The sequence below is a fragment of the Rhineura floridana genome, chromosome 5 (assembly GCF_030035675.1).
Source record: "Rhineura floridana isolate rRhiFlo1 chromosome 5, rRhiFlo1.hap2, whole genome shotgun sequence".
Taxonomy (NCBI): domain Eukaryota; kingdom Metazoa; phylum Chordata; class Lepidosauria; order Squamata; family Rhineuridae; genus Rhineura; species Rhineura floridana.
In genome coordinates this window covers 44467589-44489691 of record NC_084484.1, presented here as the reverse complement: position 1 = coordinate 44489691, position 22103 = coordinate 44467589, and the positions used below count along the sequence as shown (strand labels likewise).

General features: G+C 40.3%; 1 protein-coding gene across 3 annotated transcripts in view; it reads left to right on the top strand.

Moving 5' to 3' along the window:
• The window catches only part of NALCN (sodium leak channel, non-selective), a 281346-nt gene that overhangs the window by 195705 nt on the left and 63538 nt on the right, over window positions 1-22103 (top strand). The gene's annotated exons all lie outside the window — the stretch shown is intronic.

The following is a 22103-nucleotide window of genomic DNA, read 5'->3' as shown; positions in this document are numbered from 1 at the left end:
CCCAGCCAGCATGATCAGCAGGGCTGCTGCTGTAGCAATGAGTCCACTGTTCCATCACACCCCTCTGCTGCTTGGTTAGAATTTGGATTATCCTTTTAGAAAATATTTCCTTTGTAGCACCTACAGTGCCTTGCAAAAGTACTCAGACCCTTTTACTGAATTACAAATGGTACATTGTAATTTCATTCTGTATGGTATTTTATTTTGAAACACTGTAACTCAAATTTACTAATAGGCAAAAAAACCTTGCAGTTTAAGAATGTACCTATAACCAACAGATATTTCTATCAAACTTTAAAAAGCAGGGAAATTGGGCAGCTATAGTGAATGCACCAGGGGAGCAGGAGACCCGACCTCTCTGAGATATTGTACTGCCCTACAAATTTATAAAAATGCAAACACAATTTGGGTTGGTGTAGCTTGGAAGAATTTGGTAATTCTTCCCAGAATTACCTCTGGGCATATGGTGCCACTGAGCACCTCTGAGCATGTGCCTCTGAGCATATGGTGAGTGGTGGCAACACCTGCCATATCCAAAGAAGAAGAATTACATTTTTGTATGTTTGTTGGTGTTCTTCTTACTTTGCTGCTTTTCTGTATTACTACTGTTTCTACAGAGAATCTAAAACTGCAGTTTGATGTAAAATCAGATGGATTACAATATGTTGCTATTTAAGCAATGATTCTAGCTGTTGGAAAAAACAAACTTGGCCTGCCCAACATGGATGTTTTCTGCCTGCTATGCTTAAACTACTCCACTTAAGGAAAGATGGGCATGGTCAATTAAAAACATAGAGTATACCTAGAATTTTGCTAGAATATATTTCACCTCCCATTGTTTTATCTTGTGCAAACTGAGACACACCTCATGTCCATTGGAAACTATTCTGCAGAACAGTCAGTGCCATTATTCCACAATTGTTTTTGGAGCTTTTTTTTAGTGTTGCAAAGTGTTGCTATATTTCACATATTCACAGAAACAGAAGCAAAAGAGAATGATTTACTTTAGGAAATTTCACTAAAATTGCAAAGTAAATCAAACATATTTAAAGAGACTATCTGAACTATATCAACTATTTTAATATAGTTGCTTCCTCCCTGCTAAAACAAGATCAGCACAGCATATGTCTTGTTTCTGTTCTTTGGGCTGACTGTAGGTGTTGCCACCACTCACCATATGCTCAGAGGCACATATTACCAAATTCTTCCAAGCTACCCAGGAAGTGCATTGGGTTGGTGAAAGACTAACTCAAATTGTGTTTGCAGGGAGGGGAGGGGGAGGGGATTGCGTGGGTGGGCACTGGGCAGAGGGGAAGCCCCTTTCCTTTCCAAAAGGAAAACACTGTGAACAGTATCATTCTTTTTCAGGTTTTCCCCCACCTTTTTCTTCTACAGCAGGCACATGTAGACTCCCATCCAAATTTAAACCAAAGCTGTCCCTGGCTACATCCACACCAGACCTTTATTTCACTTTAGGCAGTCATAGCTTTTCCCAAAGTATCCTGAGAAGTGTAGTTAGTGAAGGGTGCTGAGAGTTGCTAGGAGATGCCTTGTTCCACTCACAGAGCTTCAGTCAGAGCGGCTGACTGTTAAACCACTCTGCCCACTGGAGCTCTGTCAGGGGAATAGGAGTCTCCTCTCAGCACCCTTCACAAACCACACTTCCCAGGATTCTCTGGGGGAAGCCATGACTGTCTCAAGTGAAATCAAAGTCTGGTGTGGATGTGGTCCCCTGATTAGCCAAGCCCAGCAGCTGTGAGTCTGGCTTTTAGAACGCTGACAGTTGGTTCTTACAGAGCATGCCCAACATTATCATTGGTTTTAAGCCAAAATTCCTTAAATTAATTGAAAATCAGCTAGGCATTTTTTAAACTTTTAAACTGCAGAAGATGAAGGTCAGAGTATGGGGCAAGGTCAGTAACAGGATTACATGTACTCAGAGAACATAGCTGATTTTTAATTAATTTCAACAGATTATGAGAACTTTGACAGAAAAAAGTCCAAAAGGGGTCTGGATTTTCTCTCTCTTTTTACACTTTGAACTCTCAATTCTCTCTGACTGTTTTGTGTATCACCATGAACACTTAGAGGGTTGTTAAGCAAGCATTTCTGAGTTCAGGACTATAAGTTTTGTAAGGTTTTGTTTTGAAATGAGCTTATGGGAAGGATCAGAATGGTATGGGAGGTATTTTCAATTTAAAATTGCAGAATGTGAAAAATCCATGCTGACTATAGTATACAGCCACTCTTGTGGCTGTATAATTATTGTAAAGTGACATTAGTTTTATGTAGGGAAATGTTTGTAAGAAACATAAAAAACTGAAACACATTGCTTGCTGAGTTTGATGTCACCTATTGTCTTTATTCAGACCCAAATGAATAGAATTGAACTTCCTGATGGTTGTAATTTGTTTGTTTTATGCTGGAGTTTCTCTTTGAAGTTCCACAATTCAAGGATGACTATCTTAAAGCCAGTATTAAAGTGACCTGGTAGATTAAAATGTTTCCTTACTGATTTCTGAATATTGCCATTTATAATGTCAGAATTATGTGCACAGGGACTGGCCTGTTGGTCCTATGTAAAATGCAGAAGGGCATTACTGGCAATTGATAACGTATATCACATTAAAAGATGAGCAAGTGATTTAACTCTTGTTAAGAACTTAACAGTTGTAACTGATATCATTAGGATCTGTAATAGTTTTGCCTGATAAGGAGACAGAATTGGCATCTTGGTTTGTTCCAAGGTTTGGTCCCTGTGTTTGTGACTTTGTCATGTGGCCTGCTGCTGATGTTGACTAGCTAGCTTAGGTTAGAATTTATGTAAACCTTTTAAGTTATGAGTCTCTGTCCAATGGGGCAGACCAGACTCAGTTGTATTGCAGAGTTGGCTTTTTCATATGTTTCTTCCACAATTTAATTAACATCATATCTGGACATTTTTATTAAAAGGCATACTCAGAATGAAAGAATTTAAGAAATTGCTCCTTTGAAATGTCTGGACGATTAAGTGACACAGTTAAAAAAGGTTTTTCCTTGAGGTAAATATGATGGAATTCCTGGCTTTGTGTTGATTGCCGTTTTGACCTTTTCTACTGAAATATTGGTTTTCTTATCATGGAAGATAAAGCAGAAAGAAGGGGATGTGGTTTTGTTTTGTTTTTAATTCAGTGACACTTTGACTTTTCCATTATAATCAGGCCATAAGAACAAAAGAAACCAATGTGGTGTAATTGTTGCTTTTCATCAAGGGCATTTCTTAATGGAAATGGCTTTTGTATCATTGTAGGGGAAAACACAATTCCCCATCTGTAATTAAAAAGCTAAATGGAACACCAGGAGATAGCTGGCTAATTTACTGTGTGCTGATTCTTCAGAAGTGCCTTGTGCATACCAATTCAGTCTGCATCACCTTGTACAGAAAGCAGTTCCTCCAGGTTTGTTTTCCTTTTCCATCTGCTATAGCTGCAACAATTGAGGCAAGAGGAGTCTGATAATTAATGACTTCCTAGAAGGAATGCCTTCTAATCAGCATCTACTTGCTATTCATCGTTTCCAGAGAAATGACCTGCACCACAATGCTATGGTTCCTTTCTGATGGCTAAGTAAAAAATTAGCCAATTTCAACTACCCATTTACTTAAACATTAAAAATGGCAGCCCTACTTGAAAGCAGTTGCTGTTTAAGAAACATGTTGGGTGCTTAGAAGTCACTGAAAAATCTGAAGCGGTGACCCAGGTCTAGTACCTGCCCAGGGTTTAGCAGAGGGCAGGAAGTAATAACTTGTGTTGGACACTTTAGATTGAGTGTCAATAATTACTTGGCACATACATCTCCTGAATATACTTATTGCTCATGGGGATCTACATATTGTGATTGTAAGTGAAAAGCACCATGTGCCACTCCAACTAAACAGATAGCTGGAGAAAAGCTGACAGGAACTGAGAAGGTTCTGGTTAAGATAAATCAGCTCTAAGAGACAAAGGTGAAAATGGTTGACTGTGCAAATGGGAGAAGGGGTAGAACTAGGCAATGAAAGTGCAGGGGGACATGAGAGCATTTCAAAGAGGCCAAAGTGATGTAAGATAAAACACACGTGCCAGAGACTTTTGAAGAGAGACACCATGTTTAGCTACTGTTATGATGGACAAGCTTGAGTGCTTGGTTTTAAAGGACAGCATAGATGTAGTGGACATAATGGAAACCTTGTGGAATAGAGAGAACCAGTGATAAGACAGTTTTCCCTGGATACAAACTCTATAGGAAAGGTAGGGAAGGGCATACTGGAGGTGGTGTCATTCTGTAGATCAAAGAGGACAAACAGTTATATCTTTCAACGCCATAACCTTCTTCTGATGTCCAACATCATACCATAGTATGTCTAACTTTACAATGAAGTCAGAGGAAAAGAGGCAAAAGTGGTGACAAGAGACCAGGTTCTAAGCTTTATTGATAAATTAAAAATTAATAAATCACTGGGATCCACTCAACAGTTTTTAAATAAAGTACTGATCTTAAAACTAAAATATATACATTGTCCCTCAGATCAGCCTCCATACCTGTGGACTGGAAAGTGGCCAATGTAACACCAATTTTTAAAAAGGGGTGCAGTGGGGGGGCGTCTGGGACATTACAAGCTGGATAACTTAAAATCTGTTCTCAGGAAACTGATGGAGTATTATTACAGAAAAAATGTACTGTTTAGTTAGACTTTCAAAAAGCTTTTGATAAAGTCCCTCATCAAAGACTCCTGAGTAAGTTCACCAGTTATTGGATAAGAGCACAGGTTCTCTTATGGATCAGTATCTGGTTAAAGAACAGGAAGAAGATAATAGGAGAAATGGACATTTCTCATAATGGAGGTCTGTAGAAATTGAGTCCCTCGAGGATTGGTATTGTTCCCATACTTTTGAATTTGTTGATGAATGACCTGAAGTTACAGGTGAGAAGTGTTGATATCAGCTGGACTGCTAATTACACCAAATTGTTCCAGGTGGTAAGAACAAAAAGAATGTGAGGAAGTCCAAAGAAGGTCCAAACAGGGTAAATGATCATTAAAATGGCAAATGTGATTTAAATGTAAGTAAACGTAAAGTGATCCACTGTGGGGCCAAGCAACCTAACTTCACATATATGCTTACCAGGCATCTGACCTGATCGTGACTGACCAGGAAAGAGATCTTTGGGTTATGGTGGATAGATCAATTAAAATATTGACCTAGTGTGGGCAACTGTGAAAAAGGTGAATTCCAAGTTAGAGATTATCTGGGAACTGCCAGTATCATAATGCTATTATACAAATCTATGATGCAACTACACTTGCAATGCTGTGTGCTGCTGGTTGAGCTACTTCAGTAAGGATATTGGAAAAGTGGAAAAGGTTCAGAAAAGGAAAGCCAAATGATCGAGTGGATGGTGCATACCCCCTCCTGAGGAAAGATTTCTATATTTGGAAGTTTTTAGGTTAGGTTTTTGGGTTTTTTTTAAAGAAGAATAAGGAGGGGGGATATGATAAAAGTGTAGAAAATTCTGCATGAACTGGAGGAAGTGAAAATAAATGATTTTTCTCCTTTTCTCATAATACCAAAAGCTGGCATCATCCAAAGAACTGGAATGTTGGAAGATGCAGGACAGAAATGTAAAAGGGATTTAGACAGATTCATGAAGGATAAGCCAGGGATTTAGACAAATTCATGAAGGATAAGCCCAACAGTGTCTGTATCCTACTACCTCTGGTATTGGTGGAGGTATATCTCTGAAATCCAGTTGCTGGGGAACAAAGTGTGAGAAAGTACTGTTACACTCATGTCCTGTTTGTGGGCTTCCTATAGTCATCTGATTTGCCACCTTGAAAATAGGATAGTGGACTAGATGAGCTTTTGGTCTGACCAGCAGGGCTGTTCCTATATACTATCCTTAAGATGCAATCCTATCCTCCCTTACCCATTAAATTCAATAAGAATTACTTCTTAACTAGACATGGTTAGGATTGTGCTGTTAGGATGTTATAGTACTTCAGATAGTTCATACATTATTAGTTACTATGTAACCTAACAGTAAATCTAGTAAACATAACACTCCTAATAACCATCCACCTCTGTGTGGAATATTACCTGATAGGTGAATTGTATCCACTAGACCAGAGTGAAGACAAAGCATTGTGAGCTTAGAATAAATGAATTTGTGTTTTCATCATTCCTGGATTTGGGAAGAGACAATTATGGCACAAGTATCATTAGCTTTCCATTCAGAGGGAGAAAATTACAAACCAATTGGTGGGGAGGAAGGGAGAAGCAAAGAAATGCAACTAGTTTTGGGTTTTTTTGCACTTATAATCAAGTCTATCCCAACCCACCCCCTTCAGCTGCTTTGGTTGGTTGGTTTTGCTGTATGTTTTCAAGAGCTGGAAACCTTACTGAGGAAGTAAAGCTTACTTAGGAAGTAATTCTAAATAAGTCCAATTGATTTTAATTCCATTTACTTTCAAATAAGTAGTATACTTAGGAATCCAGCATAAGCAGTTGACAAAAGCCAGATGCAGCCATTGTCAGTGTCCATTTCTGCACCCTTCAAAAGGCAATCCGCTAATCAAAAAATATTTGAACTATTTGTTCTTATATTTTTCCTCCATAAATGATAACGACTTCTTTCCCAAATAGTAATTTCACAGTCATGCAGAGTTAATTTCAATCGCATGGTGGTACTTATGATTCTGATACAAAAAATGTAAGAAATTAATTCAAAATCATTTTTATGCAGCAATAATTGTGACTAGTGTTTCCATAAACTGACAAAATTAGCAACATATCTCATTCTCCGTGGACAAGATTTTTTTCCATTTCTTATTTATGTATCACATTTATAAAATGTGGTTTATCAATACCTGAAATAAATACATAAATAAATTATATTGCAAGAGCTTTGTAAATCACTATTACAAACAGGAAAGTAAAGAATAATGTTTTGTTGGGATTTTCTGACTTTGTTGAAATCAATAGGAAAATCCCTATTGATTTAATATGAACAGAACTGAACACTTGGGAATTTGTTTGTTGTTATTTGTTAGTTACATCTATACCCCTCCTTTCTTTCATCATGGAACCCAAGGTGGCATACATATGGTTCCCAGGTGGTTTCCCATCCAGGAACTGACCAGATCTAGACCTGCTTAGCTTCAGCAAGGTGGTGGCCTCATGTGCCTTCAGACCATAGCCTGGGACCATAGCCTGGGAATTTATTCTGAATTTAAAGGCTGGGGAAGGGGGTGTTACCAGCATCTTAGTGTTTTTTAACTCTGTTGTAGGACTTCATTTCTTTTTTGAGAAAAACACATAAAACATTTCATTCAAATTAAAAGAGTTCAATTGGAACTTTACTCAGTTGAAAGAGAGAGCACACCTGTTGCTAATATTATCGCTGGCCTTATTTCAAGCCTCAAAAGGGCTGTAATAACAATATGAATGGAATGGAAACATGCATGATGTCGAGTGTCAACATTTGAGGAGATTATGTATTCTTCAAGGGTCATGGAATCAACTGAAAAGATATTACATCTTGTCCCCAATATATGTCAGAGAGTAACTAGAGCTATGTCTGGAAGACATAGTGGTTTTCAGTAGAGCAGAAGGCAGAACTGAGTAGATGGGGGACTATTGAGAAAACTGTTTAATAAGGGTAAAGACAGACAGATACTAAAAGGTGGTGGACATCAGTAAAAGCTGGTCCATTAGGGTGAATGGACCACTGCCTTATCTACCTGGGTTTGTTCTCAGCTACTGGTGGACATGGCTTCAGCACACTTTTCCTGGATTTCAATGCATTTGCAAGCGCTTCTGATGTGGTGCGGAGGTGGTGCAGAGCCACTTTCCAAGCAGTGGTGCTGCTGCCGCTTACTTAGAAGATGTGGGGATGGGGTAGGATGGTGGCACTGTTGAGACTGCATGAGCATACTGGTAGGAGTGCAGGATTGGCTCTATCAGTGCACCTGCACTGCCTAGATAAGCAGCAGCAACACTGCTATTGGGAGGATAACTCTCCGGTATTGCCCTACTGCATGAGGCCTGTTATAAATACTCTGAGCCAGACCTTTCGCATTTACCTGTTCAACAGGATTGTAATGTGTTCCACTCACTAATTTTATGGACTCTGAACTGAAACTCTCACTACGATACCCTCTATGTCTACACTTGAGTACCACATATGGCCTTATCCTGGCCTTGACAATTACTGTTCCAGGAGAGCAGGTGAGTTCTGATTACAGTCACTTTTGTCCCTGCACCCAAGGGGTCTTAAGTGGTGAGTCTGGTGTGAATCTCCTATGCCTCCTCTTTTACTTTCCCTAGGGTTGCCATATTGCCTGGTTAACTGGGTTTTACCTGGATTCTAGTCATGTTATCTGGTGTCCACATAGCCCATTAGGTGGGCCAGATTCCCAGCTCTCATTTTTTTAGAAAAGCAAGTCTTGTAGATCCAGAGATACAAGGCACAATGTTTTCTGCCCAACCATTTCATAAGAAATCAGCTTACTCCCACCTTCCATTGTTCTTAGCCAATGAAGGACACCACAGCTATCCTGGGAAAAATCAAGAATTTTAACCTGCCTGCCTGCTGTGTATGCAGAAACTAGGCAGTTTAGAAAAATGTGCATGCTCACTTGATCAACATGTGCAGCTCCACCCCTTATCCAGAGACTAGCTCACTTTCTGGTTGAGTCAGCAAGGAGAGCCAGCCTTCATCTCAATTGCCTCATCTTATATTATTATTATTATTATTAAATTTTATTTATACCCCGCCTTTTGGCCAAAGGCCCTCAAGGTGGCTTACAAGAAAAATAAACACAGGTATAAAAATACAATAATATACAATATAAACAATACAATATACAAAAATTAAAGTAAATAGAAACAACATTATCATTTTCAGCACCAGCAGAAAAGAGGAGGTGGTGTTAGCAGGGGTGGCAGTTCCCAAGAGGCAGAAGGGCGACAGGCATTTGTTACAGCGAAGCTGTTTGCTGTTTCAATATTGTACTTATACTCTTAAGAGTATGTGTTTTAAGTGGTGAATGCAATGGGTTTGTCTGCCTGCCATCATGGTTGATGGAATAAAGGGATTTGAATCCACCAAACACTCAGATCCCTCAACAAATACAAGATATAAAGCAAACCTCTGTGTAGAAAAGGCTGTGGTATTAGTATTTGCATTTTTCAGCCTTGCCTCCACTCTGTTAAATGGTGCTTACTCCCAAATAAAATTGCGTTGGAATGCAATCCCACTCACCCTGTAGCCTGGCAGAGCCTCTGTTTAGCAATGTAGAAAAGGCTAAAAAGTATTTTTAATACATATCATTCTTCAAAATGCACAGCAGTCATCTCCATGCCAAAAATAACCCTACTTCATTTTCTCCCCAGGGATGGATGGATGTGTTGGTATTTTCAATGCAGTGGGTGTGTGTGAGTGCAACCTTTTTCCCCCTTATGACCAATAGGAATGGAACAATGCACCCCACACCACCCTGAGAAAAGCTATTTGCTTACTATGTGATAGTTTTTCCTCTTGGTGCTACATGTCTGCCCCCTGGCAGTAGCTGAGATCTTTGCCATTCCCACTGCTATCCCAGGTTCTTTGGGGGAAATGTGGGCTGGGGCTTTAGCTCCCTCAGGAGACACCACCAGCATTATTATTCATGGAAAGCAAAAAATGCCTGGGTGGGTAAAGTACATCTCCCTTTCTCACTATAAGCTGCCCTGTCTAATGCTAGCACAGCTTGCCAGGTTTCTAGAACTCACTGCATTTAAAAAAAAAAAAGGTGCCGTCAAATCTCCATCAAGTTCCAGCCTTTATTACAGAAGGCTGTTTCCCCTCTCCCTGATCTGGTATGTGAGAATCAGGGTACTAAAGACACTTCTCACATGCTCAGACACTATGCTATTTTAATTTCACATAGTACCGTGTAGTGTCCTAGCAATAGTGAGAGACGTTTTGAGGTGATCCTGGGGCAAAATAAGCTCTTCAGTGTTTTCTGTCATTTAAGTAGTGATGTAGGTTTTCAGGAAAATTGTCTGATGCCCTAAATAGAGTGTGATCTGATTTAGCATTTTATTAGATTCATATTTAGTAAACAACACTTTAAAAAGTACTCCCATGTTATATCCCAGTAGCCACAAGTATTTGAATTGAAATATTTGATTATGAAAAAATTAAATAGGGTGCGCTTAATGTGGTTTCAACATTATATTCAAACAAACTCAAAACTTTATGTGGAAATTATTTTTATTGGAATAACTGTTGTAAAAATTTAAAGATAATAGAAAAAACACAAAGGCACTGAAACTGTTGACATGCTAATTTTAGTACACCCAAAGAACTATGCATGATATGCTATAGGCACGACTGAGCAGTCATTTACCCTCATAGAATTTAACTCTCTCCTACTGAGGATATAAATCCTCTTAATAAAGAAATAAATATTCCATAGTGTTGGAAACTAGAGTCTAGAGGCTGAAAATGTAAGTTTCTTTTTTTAAAAAAAAAGATAAAAAAGGTTCCTCACATCCTCTCCCAGTTTTTAGTGGTAAAACAAGACAGTTGGACAATGCAACCATTAATATGCTTAATTTGCATGGAAATGGAAATACACTGCCCTCAAGCCAATCCCAGCTTAGGGCGACCCTATGAATGGGGTTTTCATGGTAAGTGGTATTCAGAGGGGGTTTACCATTGCCTTCCTCTGAGGCTGAGAGGCAGTGACTGGCCCAAGGTCACCCAAGGTCATGGCTGTGTGGGTATTCGAACCATAGTCTACCAGGTTGTAGTCCAACATGACTAGCAAATAATTTGCATATATGAAAATTAGCCTGTCCAGATTTGTGGAACTGGAATATGACAACCTTAACCTTCCCCAATCCTACAACCATGCATAGACATTTATGCCTAACTTGGATATATATTTGTGTGAGCAAACTAAATATTTGAAAAGCATAGATAAAAGCCATGGAATTTTACCTGTGTCCCGAAGAAAACTCACAGCAGAACTAGGAAGGGTTTCCCAGGTCTCCTGAGTCATAATCCATCTCTTCTGTCTCTTACGATTTGTACAGCTCGCATTCTGTTCAGTTTACCCTTTCAAAGGAATATTCTTTTGGGAAAGTTCAGTTCTCTCACTCTCTTCTCACATCTGCCAGTCCTTCTCTTCCCACTATGTATTTATGACTTGAGTGCAGATGTTCATTACTGAAAATAATTTTGCAACTAATGTGCTATGTTACCTATGACCATACGTTTTCTTCAGAGGGCTTGAATATTTGCTGCAAATGTATTGCTTGAAATGAATGAAAAGCTGTGTCTGTCACCAGCTCATGCACCTGTCATTTTTCTCTGTGTTCAAATGTGTTGTCAGGCAACACTTCACCCAATTTGATTAATAAAATAGTTTTCCCCCCCTCAGCCCTTCATCATAACAGAGATGAGATACGACAAACTGCCATTTCCCACTACTGTTATCTTTGAAACTTTAATAACCTTTTTGCTTTCCTAATGCAGTTATTAGTGTACCACCTTGGAAATTGGCTTGTAACTATTTTGTGCTCCAGCACTGTGTAGGATTGGACATGAGGCTCCCTCCACAGGTACAATGTCACAACAGGTCAAAGTACATGACAGCAACAGCCATCAATAATGCAGTTGCCAGCAAGGGTGTGTTCAGTGGGAATGGCCCATTGCTCAGTTCTTTGCATGTATAAATCCCCAGGTTCAATCTCTTGCATCACTGTTTAAAACATCTTAGATAGCAGAGTTGAGAAAAGCCCTACCAGTTAAAATAGTCAATATTGGGTTTGATCTCTGCTGTGTCAGACAGCTTAATGGTGTTTTGAATTTGGGAGGCAATACAAGAGAGAGTTAATAGCAGGGCTGGCCCCAGACATGCCGGGACCCTGGTGCTCCCCTTCCACGATTCGCAGCAGGATCACTGCCGCCGATCGCATGGTGAGAGCTTTGGAGCCCCCGCCATTCCCTTGCTCAACCTACCTTTCTCGGCTGTGTTGTGCGGTTGCGCACACAGTGCTGCCCTAAACCAAGATGGTGGCCAAGGTTTCCCTAAGGGGCTGAAGCCTCTGCCGCCATCTTGGCTCATGGCAGGGATGTGTGCACAGCTGAGAAAGGTAGGTTGAGCAAGGGAATGGCGGGGGCTCCCGATCTCTCGCAGTGTGATTTGCAGCAGCAATCCTGCCGCGAATCGTGGAAGGGGAGTGGCGGGGCCCCTATAGCCCCAGGGGCCCTCAGCCAGGGCCCCACCTGGCCACCCTTTGGAGCCGGTCCTGGTTAATAGGGCCAGAAGGACTGAATAAAGTCGGTAAAACCTGCCGACCAGGTCTGGCTGTGCTTTGTGTTTGTTCTGGAGATTGCTGGCTTATTCTCAATAACTGGGATCTTCCTTGGGGGTTCTGAGGGCATATATAGCCCCCAGCTAGGGAGGTGTGTGTGTGTGTGTGTGTGTGTGTGTGTGTGTGTGAGAGAGAGAGAGAGAGAGAGAGAGAGAGAGAGAGAGAGAGAGGACTCAAAGGAAAACTGCAGGTGGACTGTTGGAGTGTTGTTGTGCCTCCACCTATGCTTGATCTGTATATCATTTCTTTTCAGCATTTAGTGAATGCCAATTACTCTGCATCCAAACCATGGCCACAAGAGAGATACAAACATATAAACATCCTGGGGTTTGCAGGACTACAAAAATCCTTGATAAGCACCCATTGACTTAGATAACACATTCAAACCAGGGATATACTGCAGTATTTTGTTATGAGACCTCACTTGTTTACACATCAACTCAAAATATTGCAGAAACCACGCTAAGTCTCCAGTCATTTGTGCTCCTAAATGGAACCAACCCCAGGTAAGTACTATCCCTGGAACATGCATACTGGTTAGGCAATAAGGGTGTGCAGAATAATATACTGAATAGAAGACACCTTATCTCTGATCCTGTGTGGCAGAGAAGGTTCTTCCCTGCATACACTCTGCCTTGAGCAGGTAGAGACACTTTTTTCTTATTCCCACCACAGTACAGCCATGCTGTTTATAGGGACTTTGACCAGTTCCCCCAGCTATCAATGCCCAGGCGTAGGAAGGCCCCAACCTCTCTATGGATACTTTATATCTTTTAGACTAAAGAACACAGCTTGGGCTGATCTTGTGTAACCTGTACTGTTTCTCGCTACTGGGTTTCTACTGCCACCAAAGACAGTTGTATTTCATCCTTTCCCTGCTTGGTACCTTCTTTATAGGATAGCCAAGAACCCCAGGTGTGTGTACAAACAAAATTATTCAAAGAACAGATGTCATTAAAATATATAAACAAATTTACACAGTGTGTTGTTTCTTTCAAAAACTTTTGGTTTCAGTGCAATTTTAAAATAATTCTTGTATGTTATGCAACAATTTCTCCTCAAATAAGTGTACTGCAAACCTGCCTACTGTACCCCACTCTACCAACCCCACTGACTTCCCGAAACTGCATCAACTCCTGTCCCTTCTCTATCTAAAACTGTTCAACTGTCAAAAACACTTGCACCCTCCCATGAACACATCATCCCCCATTCCCTCAGCCAGTCTGCCTCCAGCACACCTCAACATTCTACTCACTTCCACTCTGCTTACCATATTACCTCTAGTACAATCTCAGTACATTACATTATTTACAGGATGTAACAATACACAACAGGTGAAACATCACACTCCCCCCCCCACTTTTGATTGCCTACCCAGCATCCTAAGGACTATGGCTCCAGGAGGCTGTCATATTATCATCACACCTTAAGTTAACAGAAATGAGGAACATAACTTAGCCGGCTACACTTGTGGGTATAGGAAGCCATTTTTCCCCCCACAGGCTTGCCACATTATATGTCCCTGTCTTTCATTGTTGTCTGACAGGCAGGAATCAACAGATGACATTTCCTGGCATGGAGATGGAATTATAAAGAAAGCGTTACCTGTTTGATTTTGGCCTATCATGTAGTTGTTAAAACTATTTTAACAAAAAGAAAGAAGAAATTAACACACGCTGTAGGTTGTTTATTGCAGAAGGAGATGCCCAATAAGGTTGTCATAAATGTAGAGTGGGAGAAGAAACCAGCATGTTTTCTGACAAAGAAAGAAAAATGAATTACTGAAACTGCAGGGAGGAAATTCAGTTTTCAGGTTTCATTAGTACAACTGGCTTAGGCAAAATTTCACAAAGGTTCTTCCTAGTTTCAAAATCCCCAAAGGCTTGTAGTTCTCCTGACAACTATTAAAAAGACTCATTTCCATCCTTTTTGTAACCCATCCAAGTGTTAGAGGTGTGTCATCACATAGGGATCCATACTACATCCTTGTCAGGTTGTAATCCTATATCCTCTTCCCTGGGAGTAAGCCCAAATTGAACTCAGTGCGACATGTCTCAGAAGTATTACACTCTCACTGTATGAAGACAGTGAAACAAATGAGTTGCTTTGGAACTCAGTGATAGGAAAAATAATGGTGTATGTGACAAGTATATCTCTTAATGGTAGAACTGCACAGTTCTAGTGTAAGGGGAGAAGAAACTTTTGCTAAATTATTTGTGATAATTTAGCACTTTTCAGGGGACTGAGCCCCTTACAATTCTTTGCTAAACCTCTTTGCTCAGTTCTTTGGTCTGAAGGCATTCAGCACAGTTCAAATGGCTTTAAAGCATTATAGTCTTCATTCCCCAGAGGAACATAGATAGCAATGTGCCTCTTTGGAGAGACTTTCCAGAGTGTGGGCAAACTACTAATGTAGTCTGCTACAAGAACGGAGTGACCCCAGCAATTTTAAAGAAGGCATATAAATCAAGGTTTTATCTGTTGATCTAAGTGCATGAGAAGGAATTTATGGGAAGGGATGCTCCATCCCAATGGGATGCTGAGTTTAGGCCAGATATGGCCAAATCTTCCAAACAAAAACTGAGAAAAGAAAACTATTTCTTTTCATCAGATACTTGGGAAGTACCAGATATTCTACTGTTGATACTATAGATGTCCAAAATGTCAGGCAGGCTGTATGGAATGTGATTCCATTAACTATTTCAACATTTATAATAATGATCTTCTCTTCCCTCGCTGGCCCAAACCTTGGCACTTTGTCATTTCATGAAAATGCTCTCCAAGTGCTATAATACGTGCAGAGATCAGAACGAGAGATTTGTTGTTGCTTTTTGAAATGTTGTATGTGTGGTTCCTGATGGCAGTGCAAAAAGCCATAATGTCTTCAGATAAAAATGTCCTTTTACAGCACACAGCTTACTTTAAAAAAAAAAAAAGCTAGTGAAAGAACATGCTATTTTTATAAATGCTGCTAGACATTCCTGCTGCTGCTGGATTTTTATGTGATTGTATACAGAGTAAATGAAGATACTCTGTGAGATCACAGCTTCCTATTTTCTTGTACTTTAACATTTCTAGTTAAATCTATCCTATATGCCACATATTTTATTTTTATGGGATTTATTTCATTTATCAAGACTCTTTTGCACCAAAACTAAATCTTGTTTTTTAAAAAATTCCAAATGATCACCCTTAAAGGTAAACATGGCAATTTCATAAGATACAGAGCAATCCAGCTGCCCCCCCTTATGCTAGAGCAATCCAACTCCACCCCTTATGCTAGGTGCAGGGGTGTTGGTGTTGGATAAGGTGGAAGTATTTCCTGTACCCAGCACTCCTGGCTAAGCAACTTCCTGCCAGCTTCTGCCAGAGTCATGTAAGAGTAATTCCATTGGCACAGCACAGCCCCTTTTGCCTGCTGGACATGCAGATGAGTGAGAGTGTGGTTGATCGGCTGCCACTGGAACACCCTAAAACGGGACTTACTGGAAGTTGGAAAGAAAGGAGCTGAGCTTGCCCAGGATCCATTGGATCCTGAGCTGGTCTCACTGCTATCATGCGATCGTCCTGCCCTCACCTCCTGCTGTGGACACCGTGAGAATCAAGGCTGTGAATGCACAATAACCTTACTGCTCTGCAAAACCCCACTAGAGAGAGGAGGGACTCTGGATTGTGCCCTATGATCTCCTTACACCCTATCTGGACAGTGAGTTCCTGCATTCTTGAAAATGCAATGTGCAGTTTCCAGCAGGAATACCAGAAGCGTTCTAGGGAAAGGATATCTTTTTCATTCAGTTATTTCATTTCAATTTTTTCCAGTTCATTTTTAATTTGTATACCACCTTTCTACATTACTTTACTCAAGGTGGCTTACAACCCAAATATACAACAAAAAGTCACAGGTCTTTCCAGGTTTTGGTTGCCCATTTTGCATAGAAATTCTCTGGATGCTACCACCAAAGATACACACTTGTCTCAAAGAATGACCCCAGCCTTTATCCATATAACAATCATGTGAAGTTGATAATTATATCGCTATTTAATAGAGGTGGAAGACAAGGTGAGCTGAGTTCAAAGTCTCCAGTGAGTACATCACAGGAGGGTTTTAATGCTTGCTTGTGTTTTGTTTTGTTTTGAAATTCCTGCAAGTAGAAAATGTGTACAGCAGAAAGAAGGCTGGGCTAGAAACTTTTTTCCTGATGTGCTTTTTTTTTTTTTTTTGCTTGCAAGGATTTGGTTGCAGCCTAAAGTGGTACAATGTCAGTATTCTGTCATTCATTTACTCTGACGTTTACCCTCACACCAAGTCATGAGAGCACATAATGTTCAGAGTAAACAGTACACTGCTATCATGCTTAGTTTGAACATAATTTAAGTGTTGGGGTGTTCAGATGTTATTGGCAGTAAGACTCAGGAAGCTTTCCATTGAAAGGTCACTTGTGGGCTGATTTTCACAAACCACCTAATATTGCAGGGTTACTGATTTTCTTGTTGAGTGCCGCAAGCGTAGCACAATTTATAATCAACAGGCACAGTGCTCTGCCATTGTAACACTGCTGTTATCAAGAATTATACTGAAAGAATGAAGACCGAGTGGAGAGGAAATTCTTTTTTGGCCAATACCATCTGAAGCAAACTGAATTTCACAGAGCTACTTGTAGACATCTGTATTTTCAGTTTACCCAGTCATTCTCTCTGCCTCCCCACCACACACATAGACACAGATGCATTCTATTTTACAAACAGCAGGTGCTTTTCCAAAACAAGCTATAATTAATTTTGAAGTAGTTTCCTTTATTGTATTCCAGGGACATCAGAATTAGTCATATTGACTATTCAGAATAATTATGGTCATAGTGAAAGTCATTTATCCTTCTCAAAGTGTAAAAGTTCAGGCACAAACAGCATGCCAGTCCCCCCAATTTGGACACATAGCATTACCGTAGTGGCAGTTGTTGGTGTTTCTGTAGAGAAAAGCAAATGCTTCTGGGACTGATTTTGGGAAACTGTGCTGTGCAAGAGAATAGTCTGAGAGCACATGATACTCTACTTTGTTCAAGATCTCAGTCTGCTCTGTGTCTGAATGGGAAATTGAACAATAGCTCAGTGATAGTGTGTGCTTTGCATGCAGTAGGTCCCCAGAGTCAAAGCCTGAAGCCTTTAGTTAAAAAGATTCAGATGATAGGAAAGTGCATGCAGAGCTGCTGCTAATCAGAGTAAACAATACTGTGTTAAACCAGCAAATAGTCATAAGTTGGTATAAGGTAGCACATATGTTTCCCATTCTGGTGATGTGTGAATGATGCCCATTATTCTGAACTTCCTGAAGAAAGAGGACAGAATATCTGTCAAAGGCACTTGCATGGAGCCAGAAGGGATTTGGAAAGAAGGACCATAGACAAACCTTACATAGTTCCAGTATACCTTACCTAATGCCTACACAGCTTTCCTTATTATAAAGATCTGGATTGGAGAGGGTGTTCCTCTAGTGGTGGGCAGAACTAGGTGCCAATAAAGGTAATTTTAATTATGAAAATGACTTATAGTTCCTGATGATAACATTTCCCATCACATGTGGCAGCTGAAAAGAAGTTGAGGTTCCTAATTCATCTGATTTGTACCCCACATTCTAGTACACTAGAATGAATCTCCCTACAATATTAAAATGAAAAAACTGCCTTACAAAACTATGTATTAAATTACATCCTTATAATTATATATAAGTGGGGCATTTCTTTTCCATTTCCTCACACTTTCCTCCTTTCTATTGTCACAGAAAGAAGAACTAGGAAGCCAATGTCAAATTCACATTTCAAACTGAGTTTTCAGTATTCAATAGTACATTCATCCTTTTTTTAAAAAAATCCTTTAATTCTTTAGAAAAGTCTGAAAGGAAATTGTCACGCTAAAAGCTGTTTCTAATTAAAATATATAATGCATACCTGCCAATATTTATTATTATTATTTATTATTATTATTATTATTTATTAAATTTATATACCGCCCGACTAGCGATAGCTCTCTGGGCGGTGAACATAAAATAAGGAAATCATTTTACAGTTTGTTTCTCTTGACTAATACAGACAGGATGTCTGTGAAGGTTCACTCAGTGCCTAGAAGGTAGTTTAAAATTCCTGAAATGTGTTATATTCTATTTTGCTCTAAAAATAACACGTGAATCCTGGCAGAATGAGATACCCTCTGGGCTGTAGCATAAGCAGTGCATTTCAGGGCAGAACACCACCAATCAAAATGTCACAAGTAGCTTTTCATTTTTCTCCCTTCCCTTCCTAACTTGATTCTGATGTTACAGTTTTGATAAGAAGGGAATGGATAACAGAGACATTTTGCAACATGTATTGCAACTTGTTTGTTTTACAGCTGTACACTTTCAGTTTATTAATTCCTAAATGTTATGTTGATATTTTGTCTAGTTTTAAGCCCAGACATTTATTTTAAAGGGAAGTAGAAAAGAAGTATGTTTTTTTCTAAATAATGTGCTAGACTGCAAACTACTGAGGCAGGGATCTGTTTGTTTGTTTAATGTTTTTCTGTAAAGTGTGGTGTATACTGATGGTTCCACATGAATAATGATTAGCCTCCACAGAGACAGATATTACAGCACCTCCTTCTTGTGAGTCCTTTTGTGTTGTGGCTAACCAAACAAGCCAAGTGAGCTTAGCAAACCACTATGGCTATTTCTTAGAGCTGTGTGCAAATGGCCTCTCAAAAGTTCTCCACCCTATTTGTCAACAAAGAAAATGGGTGGGGGGGAGGAACCATTTCATCAAATTTCTCCAGGTGGAGATGAAATTCTCCAACGGTTTCTTGGGGGTGGGGCTTACCATTAGCAGTGGCAGTAATCAGCTTCTTTCTTTTCTTCCTGAGGCTTTATTTTTCCTGATGCTGCAAATGGCAGCAGCAGCATCAACAACTTTGTGGGCAGCCTGGCCATCATTTTGCATCCTCCTCAGTGCCCCTGACTGAATGCATCCCAGGGCATTATGGGAAGAAATGTCGGCCACCACAAACAATGGTGGACGATATTTGGAGAAAGATTTTTCAAAGGGGTTGAGAAGAAAGAAAATCCCAGAAATTTTATCACAACAATGTCTTCTGAGAAATTTTAGCTCAACTGCAGCTCATGTACTGCCAGATTTTAAACAACCAAAGGGGAGTCTGAAGTAGGATGACAAGGAGGCTTTTCATATGTTATGTAGGCAGAGAGGGGTGTAATTCCTTCAACAGTGTTTTATATTTTACTAGCTTACAAGAAAACAACAACAGTCCAGAAATGTGAATAATCTATCTGATAATTACACAGGATTGCTCTAGGTAGCCCAATCACACAATTTATAGCCTCAGAGCCCAGATCACACAAGGGGCAACCAGGGCCGGCCCTAGGATAAATAGTGTCCTGGGTGAGGGCCACCCAGAAGGTTAATGAGGCCTGGTGCTGGTGCGATGTTGGGAGCCCTGCTGCTGCCCCCTACAAGGATGCAAACATGTATATGTACAAAGCTGGGGGGGCACATGTGAGAATTACTGCATGCACTGACTACATGTGAGAATTCTTGCCTGCAGTTCCTCCTTGACCTGGGATCAAAAAGAATGATAGATATGCCTCATATTTTTTCTTACATGGGGATAAAGGAATAGGGATTGGCTTGCGCTTCTCCTGAGTACCTCCTCCAAATTCCAAGCCCCTTCTGGCATAGCTTCTTTCCGCTTCTTGGGCAGGTTTTCTGGTTCTGGGCTGCTGTTAGCCTTCTCTACTACTCACTCAGGAAGGATTCCTCTCTTAAAGTCTGGCTTCACACTACTCCTATGCCTTTCCCTGTGGTAACTACCACAGAAAAGTACTCTCGAGTGGCACCTTGCCTGGAAATCTTAGGTGGCATTCATTCACTTATTCACTCCTTAAATTCTTCCTCCAGTGGACCTGGAGTTCTTTCTGTGACAAGAACAGGCCACCTACTCTGCCACAGAAAAGCCTTCCCAGTTCTTTCTCTCTTTACAACAAACTCTATAACTGGGGCTACTTAGCCTGGGCCAATCTTATCTCTGTTGCTGCCCAGATATAAAGAAAGATTTACCTTACCATGATTGGTTTAGACTACCTTACAGTTGCGCTGAAGGCTTAGCTAATAAGTAGGCCCCTTCCTTCTAGCCTCTCAAGGATACATTTTACAACCAGCTTAAGCCTCAAATTAGCATATATTCTGTTTCATACACAACTATGTAAAATACTTATTTGAACATGGCCAGGGAGAAGTCCATTACATCACAATTACATGTTGAAATTCAGTGTCATCTTACACTCTGTTATACCATTTCTTCTTTTTATGAAAACTTTAAACACAAAAAAATAAAATCCTGGTGAGCAATGTGGTAGGATCAGGGTAGGGGCCAGTGGTACACACAGGAACTGAGGTGGAGGTCCCTTGCTTTGTTGAGGCCTGGCGCAAATGGCCCCAGTTGCCCCACCCCAGGCAGCCCTGCAGCTTTGCATTGTTACCAAGTTGTATGTCTTGTGCAGGATTTCAAAATGTTGCAGTGTAACAGGCCCTGCTATTCCCAGGCTTTCCCTCAGGAATTCTTTGAAAAGGACCCAGATCAAGCTGTTTCTTATTTCCTGCTCAGCTTTCAGTGCACTCCTGCTCCAGTTTTAGGATCCCAAATGAAGTCTCTGTTACATGGCTTGGGTGGCTCTCAGAGGATGACACTCATGGAGTTGTGGGCCCCATGGAGTTGTAGGCCTATATTATTATGTTCACCACACACAGAAAATGGCTCCTACTGCAACCTCTCCTCTCTGAGCTCCAACACTCCCTCCTCAGCTACCACAGGTTTTACTTTTAATATTTTTATAGCAGTTCCCATCTTTTGATAAGCATTCTTTTTTTTTACAATATCCATTATTTTTATCTTTAAAAATAATAAAGAAATGTTATAAATAAAAAAGGTATCCAGCCTCATACAACTTAATGGCTTTATTTTATTATTATTTATATAGTGTTTATAGTATTTGAAGTGGTAAATGCTTGGTAATGTTACCTCAAAATAAAGCTGTGTTCCACTGACTTTTACCTAGTGCAAATGAAATCAAAGTACAAATTGAAAAAGAAATATACTTTAAAGCTAATTGAAGGAAGATCATTTTTGTAGTTAGTGCCCAAACAGCCTGAAGAATCTTGGGGGGGGGAGGTTACAGATACTTGCTTTGTGCCATCCTAGCTCACTGCAGACAGTACATAAAAAAAACCACAGCCACTGTGCTCAGCTTGGCGCCCCCCCCCTGGCTCAGCTCAGATTGGCAAGCCCCTCAGCTGAGATTGGCACTGCCCTCAGCTCAGCTGGGTGCCCTTTTCAGCTCACCACCCCAGGGACTGCCCAGCTCACCCACACCTAAGGCTGGCCCTGGTGGCGTCTATTAGCCAATTCATGAACACATAAATTCTAACATGAGATGAAAGTGGTTTCTATACATGCTTCCTTCCCTCAAAACCAATGCCTCAGTATGCAGCAATTGGGTACCTAAGCCATGCCCACCATGTTTATGTCTCTCTTTAAACCAGACTCTTATTTTCTATACCATTGAACTCATAAAGTTAGTTTTTAAAAAGTGAGGGGACAATCCAGCCCCTCGCTACTTTTTACTTCTCTTTACCACATGTACTACTTTAGATGTAGGATTCCCTTACTACTGACAACTAGGGA